This window comes from Staurois parvus, unplaced genomic scaffold (genome assembly GCF_062004578.1).
Source record: "Staurois parvus isolate SC_StPar_1 unplaced genomic scaffold, SC_StPar_1.0 ptg003276l, whole genome shotgun sequence".
Lineage (NCBI taxonomy): Eukaryota > Metazoa > Chordata > Amphibia > Anura > Ranidae > Staurois > Staurois parvus.
In genome coordinates this window covers 41269-49318 of record NW_028321072.1, presented here as the reverse complement: position 1 = coordinate 49318, position 8050 = coordinate 41269, and positions in this window count along the sequence as shown.

Below are 8050 nucleotides of genomic sequence, written 5' to 3'. Positions count from 1 at the left end.
CAGTACAGGGGATGACCAGAGACTGCGGACATAGTACAGGAGACAACCAGAGACTGCGGACATAGTACAGGAAAGGGTCAGAGACTGCAGACATAGTACAGGAGATGACCAGAGACTGCAGACATAGTACAGGAGACAACCAGAGACTGCGGACATAGTACAGGAAAGGGTCAGAGACTGCAGACATAGTACAGGAGATGACCAGAGACTGCAGACACAGTACAGGAGATGACCAGAGACTGCAGACATAGCGCAGGAGACGGTCAAAGACTGCAGACACAGTACAGGAGATGGTCAGAGACTGCAGATATAATACAGGAGACGGTCAGAGACTGCATAGTACAGGAGACGGTCAGAGACTGCATAGTACAGGAGACGGTCAGAGACTGCATAGTACAGGAGATGGTCAGAGACTGCAGACACAGTACAGGAGACGGTCAGAGACTGCAGACATTACAGGAGATGACCAGAGACTGCGGACATAGTACAGGAGATGACCAGAGACTGCAGACACGGTACAGGAGATGACCAGAGACTGCGGACACAGTACAGGGGATGACCAGAGACTGCAGACATAGTACAGGAGATGACCGGAGACTGCAGACATAGTACAGGAGATGACAGGAGACTGCGGACATAGTACAGGAGATGACCAGAGACTGCAGACACAGTACAGGAGATGACCGGAGACTGCAGACACAGTACAGGAGATGACCGGAGACTGCAGACATAGTACAGGAGATGACCAGAGACTGCAGACACAGTACAGGAGATGACCGGAGACTGCGGACGTAGTACAGGAGATGACCGGAGACTGCGGACACAGTACAGGGGATGACCGGAGACTGCGGACAGTACAGGAGATGACCAGAGACTGCGGACACAGTACAGGGGATGACCAGAGACTGCGGACATAGTACAGGAGACAACCAGAGACTGCGGACATAGTACAGGAAAGGGTCAGAGACTGCAGACATAGTACAGGAGATGACCAGAGACTGCAGACATACTACAGGAGATGACCAGAGACTGCAGACATAGTACAGGAGATGACCGGAGACTGCGGACACAGTACAGGAGATGACCGGAGACTGCGGATGTAGTACAGGAGATGACCAGAGACTGCGGACACAGTACAGGAGATGACCAGAGACTGCAGACATAGCGCAGGAGACGGTCAGAGACTGCAGACACAGTACAGGAGATGGTCAGAGACTGCAGATATAATACAGGAGACGGTCAGAGACTGCATAGTACAGGAGACGGTCAGAGACTGCATAGTACAGGAGATGGTCAGAGACTGCAGACACAGAACAGGAGACGGTCAGAGACTGCAGACATTACAGGAGATGACCAGAGACTGCGGACATAGTACAGGAGATGACCAGAGACTGCAGACACGGTACAGGAGATGACCAGAGACTGCGGACACAGTACAGGGGATGACCAGAGACTGCGGACACAGTACAGGAGATGACCGGAGACTGCGGACATAGTACAGGAGATGACCAGAGACTGCGGACATAGTACAGGAGATGACCAGAGACTGCAGACACAGTACAGGAGATGACCGGAGACTGCAGACACAGTACAGGAGATGACCGGAGACTGCAGACATAGTACAGGAGATGACCGGAGACTGCGGACAAAGTACAGGAGATGACCGGAGACTGCGGACGTAGTACAGGAGATGACCAGAGACTGCGGACACAGTACAGGGGATGACCAGAGACTGCGGACACAGTACAGGAGATGACCGGAGACTGCAGACACAGTACAGGAGATGACTGGAGACTGCGGACACAGTACAGGAGATGACCGGAGACTGCGGACACAGTACAGGGGATGACCGGAGACTGCGGACATAGTACAGGGGATGACCGGAGACTGCGGACATAGTACAGGAGATGACCAGAGACTGCGGACACAGTACAGGAGATGACCAGAGACTGCAGACACAGTACAGGAGATGACCAGAGACTGCAGACAGTACAGGAGATGACCGGAGACTGCAGACACAGTACAGGGGATGACCGGAGACTGCGGACAGTACAGGAGATGACCAGAGACTGCGGACACAGTACAGGGGATGACCAGAGACTGCAGACAGTACAGGAGATGACCAGAGACTGCGGACACAGTACAGGGGATGACCGGAGACTGCGGACACAGTACAGGGATGACCGGAGACTGCGGACACAGTACAGGAGATGACCGGAGACTGCGGACACAGTACAGGAGATGACCGGAGACTGCGGACATAGTACAGGAGATGACCAGAGACTGCGGACACAGTACAGGAGATGACCAGAGACTGTGGACACAGTACAGGGGATGACCAGAGACTGCAGACACAGTACAGGGGATGACCAGAGACTGCGGACAGTACAGGAGATGACCAGAGACTGCGGACACAGTACAGGGGATGACCAGAGACTGCGGACATAGTACAGGGGATGACCGGAGACTGCGGACACAGTACAGGAGATGACCGGAGACTGCGGACACAGTACAGGGGATGACCGGAGACTGCGGACAGTACAGGAGATGACCAGAGACTGCGGACACAGTACAGGGGATGACCAGAGACTGCGGACATAGTACAGGGGATGACCGGAGACTGCGGACACAGTACAGGAGATGACCGGAGACTGCGGACAGTACAGGAGATGACCAGAGACTGCGGACACAGTACAGGGGATGACCAGAGACTGCGGACATAGTACAGGAGATGACCAGAGACTGCGGACACAGTACAGGAGATGACCAGAGACTGCGGACATAGTACAGGAGATGACCAGAGACTGCGGACACAGTACAGGGGATGACCAGAGACTGCGGACACAGTACAGGAGATGACCGGAGACTGCGGACACAGTACAGGGGATGACCGGAGACTGCGGACACAGTACAGGAGATGACCGGAGACTGCGGACAGTACAGGAGATGACCAGAGACTGCGGACACAGTACAGGGGATGACCAGAGACTGCAGACACAGTACAGGAGATGACCAGAGACTGCAGACAGTACAGGAGATGACCAGAGACTGCGGACACAGTACAGGGGATGACCGGAGACTGCGGACACAGTACAGGGATGACCGGAGACTGCGGACAGTACAGGAGATGACCGGAGACTGCGGACACAGTACAGGAGATGACCGGAGACTGCGGACATAGTACAGGAGATGACCAGAGACTGCGGACATAGTACAGGAGATGACCAGAGACTGCGGACACAGTACAGGAGATGACCAGAGACTGCGGACACAGTACAGGAGATGACCGGAGACTGCGGACACAGTACAGGGGATGACCAGAGACTGCGGACACAGTACAGGAGATGACCAGAGACTGCGGACATAGTACAGGAGATGACCGGAGACTGCGGACACAGTACAGGAGATGACCGGAGACTGCGGACATAGTACAGGAGATGACCGGAGACTGCGGACATAGTACAGGAGATGACCGGAGACTGCGGACACAGTACAGGAGATGACCAGAGACTGCGGACATAGTACAGGAGATGACCAGAGACTGCGGACATAGTACAGGAGATGACCAGAGACTGCGGACACAGTACAGGAGATGACCAGAGACTGTGGACACAGTACAGGAGATGACCGGAGACTGCGGACACAGTACAGGGGATGACCGGAGACTGCAGACACAGTACAGGAGATGACCGGAGACTGCGGACACAGTACAGGAGATGACCAGAGACTGCGGACATAGTACAGGAGATGACCAGAGACTGCGGACACAGTACAGGAGATGACCAGAGACTGCGGACATAGTACAGGAGATGATCAGAGACTGCGGACACAGTACAGGAGATGACCAGAGACTGCGGACATAGTACAGGAGATGACCAGAGACTGCAGACATAGTACAGGAGATGACCAGAGACTGCGGACATAGTACAGGAGATGACCAGAGACTGTGGACACAGTACAGGAGAGGACCAGAGACTGCGGACATAGTACAGGAGATGACCAGAGACTGCGGACACAGTACAGGAGATGACCAGAGACTGCGGACATAGTACAGGGATGACCAGAGACTGCGGACACGGTACAGGAGATGACCAGAGACTGCGGACACGGTACAGGAGAGGACCAGAGACTGCGGACATAGTACAGGAGATGACCAGAGACTGCGGACATAGTACAGGAGATGACCAGAGACTGCGGACACAGTACAGGAGATGACCAGAGACTGCGGACATAGTACAGGAGATGACCAGAGACTGCGGACACAGTACAGGAGATGACCGGAGACTGCGGACATAGTACAGGAGATGACCGGAGACTGCGGACATAGTACAGGAGATGACCGGAGACTGCGGACACAGTACAGGAGATGACCAGAGACTGCGGACATAGTACAGGAGATGACCAGAGACTGCGGACACAGTACAGGAGATGACCAGAGACTGCGGACATAGTACAGGAGATGACCAGAGACTGCGGACACAGTACAGGAGATGACCAGAGACTGTGGACACAGTACAGGAGATGACCGGAGACTGCAGACACAGTACAGGAGATGACCGGAGACTGCAGACATAGTACAGGAGATGACCAGAGACTGCGGACACAGTACAGGAGATGACCAGAGACTGCGGACATAGTAAAGGAGATGATCAGAGACTGCGGACACAGTACAGGAGATGACCAGAGACTGCGGACATAGTACAGGAGATGACCAGAGACTGCGGACATAGTACAGGAGATGACCAGAGACTGCGGACATAGTACAGGAGATGACCAGAGACTGTGGACACAGTACAGGAGAGGACCAGAGACTGCGGACATAGTACAGGAGATGACCAGAGACTGCGGACACAGTACAGGAGATGACCAGAGACTGCGGACATAGTACAGGGATGACCAGAGACTGCGGACACGGTACAGGAGATGACCAGAGACTGCGGACACAGTACAGGAGATGACCAGAGACTGCGGACACAGTACAGGAGATGACCGGAGACTGCGGACACAGTACAGGAGATGACCAGAGACTGCGGACATAGTACAGGAGATGACCAGAGACTGCGGACATAGTACAGGAGATGACCAGAGACTGCGGACATAGTACAGGAGATGACCAGAGACTGCGGACATAGTACAGGGGATGACCAGAGACTGCGGACATAGTACAGGAGATGACCAGAGACTGCGGACACAGTACAGGAGATGACCGGAGACTGCGGACACAGTACAGGAGATGACCAGAGACTGCGGACATGTAGATGTAAAGAAGGATTCTGTGGTGCTCCCTGTATAAGGACACCTCATAGACACACATTGATTCATCGATCCCAGCGATCGGCTCGGATACATCTCTGTATCTCTGTATTTCTGCCTCCCGGGGTCACCCTTGAAGGTCACACAAAGCCATAAAATACGACACAAAGATGCAAATCTGCTTCCTGATTGGTTGTATTTTTGGCACAGTGAAGGGACGGCTGGGATCTGGCCCCGCCCCCGGCTACCGATACAAATCTGTCATCCCAGGCATCGGCAGAGGCAGGCCGGGGCCCCGGTTCCCTTGGTGAGAGGAGCCAACAAACAGGCTGTACCCAGCGCCGGGATCAGGGGATGAAAGGACTCACAATGTCTTATTGTTCACCCTGAACGATCGTGAAAAGAGGATCCTGACGATCCGCGCCGGGCCCCAGACAACGGGCCCCAGACAACATCCGGATCAAATAACCGCAGAGATCAAAAAGCACCAAAAATCCCTCCTAAAAACACCCCGCATCGGCTACAGGTGTCTGTTCATTTCTGGGTGGAGGCATTGCAATCACACAGCCAGGGGCGGACTGACAACTCATGGGGCCCCCGGGCAATATGGGATCATGGGGCCCCCGGGCAATAGGGGATCATGGGGCCCCTGTGTCCTTGCCCAAACTAAAAAAAGCCTATGAAAAAGGTACCAGGGGCATCTCATGGGGTCCCCTACTGACCCCGGGCCCTCGGGCAGGGCCCGAGTTTCCAAATGGTCAGTCCGCCCCTGCTCACAGCATCCATGCGATCTGGTACGGGCGTCGATGTTAAATTTAAACAACACCCTGAAACAGATCGCAAAACGCAGTGCGATTACCAGAATTTGCATCGCATGGGTGTGAATCAGGAATCAGGTGCAGCAGAACATAAAAAGGGTCCTGCATCTTCTCGCTGCTGAGCTACGGCTGAAATCGTAGCGCACAGAAATCGCATGTGGTTGGCATGGAATGCGGTGCGGTTCCCATGTGGATCGCATGCAATGTGCCGCAACTCATCAGTGTGACCTCGGGCTGAAACAGATCACAAAATGTGACGCGATTGCCAGAAATCACAACACATGGGTGAGAACATCAGATTTAAAAAAAGGGTCCTGCCCCTTGTTGGCGCGGATGCAAAGCGAGCCGTACAAAGTGTATGATACAAAATCGCAGCGCAAGATATTCGCATGTAAATCGCACAGGAATGCGCTGAGATCTCCGTGCGAATTACATGCGGTGTCCCTCACAGGGGCGGACTGACCATTTGGAAACTTGGGCACTGCCCGAGGGCCCGGAGTCAGTAGGGGGCCCCATGAGATGCCCCTGGTACCTTTTTCATAGGCTTTTTTGAGTTTGGGCAAGGACACAGGGGCCCCATGATCCCCTATTACCCGGGGGCCCCATGAATTGTCAGTCCGCCCGTTCCCTCACCACATAGTGTGAACCCAGGCTAAGGGCCGCTTCACACTATACAAATGCAGTCCAGATGCCTTCAACATGCGTGGTTTTGGTGCGTTCCGCTGCATTTTTTATGTGTTTTCTATGCATTTTTGATGTGTTTTTATACATTTTTGATGCGGTTTATATGCTTTTTTGATGTGTTTTTGATGCATTCTAGTTCATTTTCCCCCTCTCCTTTTTCTTCAATTTAAATAGGGACACGTGGGTTCAGGTGCGTTTTTGATGCATTTTACCGCGTTCCAGTGCAATTCTGTGCAGAAAAAATGCCGCCTGTTCTACTTTTTTTTCTGCACCCAGAACGCACCGGCTCTGTAATGGTTTTGCCCAGAGCAGCCCGGATCCTCCTCTTTCCAGGACCTCGCCAGCGCTCCTGGCTCCTCCCCCTCGAGCAGTGCCCCCTGGGAAAGCCACTCGCCCTGGAGGCACCTCTGCATGCTTGTTCCCATCCATAAGACACAGGGAGCCACGCTCGGCTCCGCCTCCACCACTCTCTCCTCATTGGCTCACTAGCTGCGATTGACAGCAGCAGGAGCCATTAGGCCCCCGCTGCTGTAACAGCCAATGAGGGGGAAGAGACCCCAGACAGCAGAGGTTGTCTGGATCAGAGGGGGGGGGGGTGGCTCAGTTAAGGATTGGGGCGGGCTCAGGTAAGGATTGTGGGGGCTCAGGTAAGGATTGGAGGGGCTCAGGTAAGGATGAGGGGGCTCAGGTAGGGATTGGGGGGCTCAGGTAAGGATTGGGGGGGCTCAGGTAAGGATTGGGGGGGCTCAGGTAAGGATTGGCGGGGCTCAGGTAAGGATGGGGGAGGGGCTCAGGTAGAGATGGGGGAGGGGCTCAGGTAAGGATGGGGGAGGGGCTCAGGTAAGGATTGGGGGGGCTCAGATAAGAATGGGGGGGCTCAGGTAAGGATGGGGGAGGGGCTCAGGTAAGGATTGGGGGGGCTCAGGTAAGGATGGGGGGTGATCAGGTAAGGATTGGGGGGCTCAGGTAAGGATTGCAGGGGATCAGGTAAGGATTGGGGGGCTCAGGTAAGGATTGGGGGGCTCAGGTAAGGATGGGGGGCTCAGGTAAGGATGGGCGGGCTCAGGTAAGGATTGCGGGGGATCAGGTAAGGATTGGGGGGCTCAGGTAAGGATTGGGGGGCTCAGGTAAGGATTGGGGGGGCTCAGGTAAGGATTGTGGGGGCTCAGGTAAGGATTGGGGGGGCTCAGGTAAGGATTGGCGGGGCTCAGGTAAGGATGGGGGAGGGGCTCAGGTAAGGATGGGGGAGGGGCTCAGGTAAGGATTGGGGGGGCTCAGATAAGAATGGGGGAGCT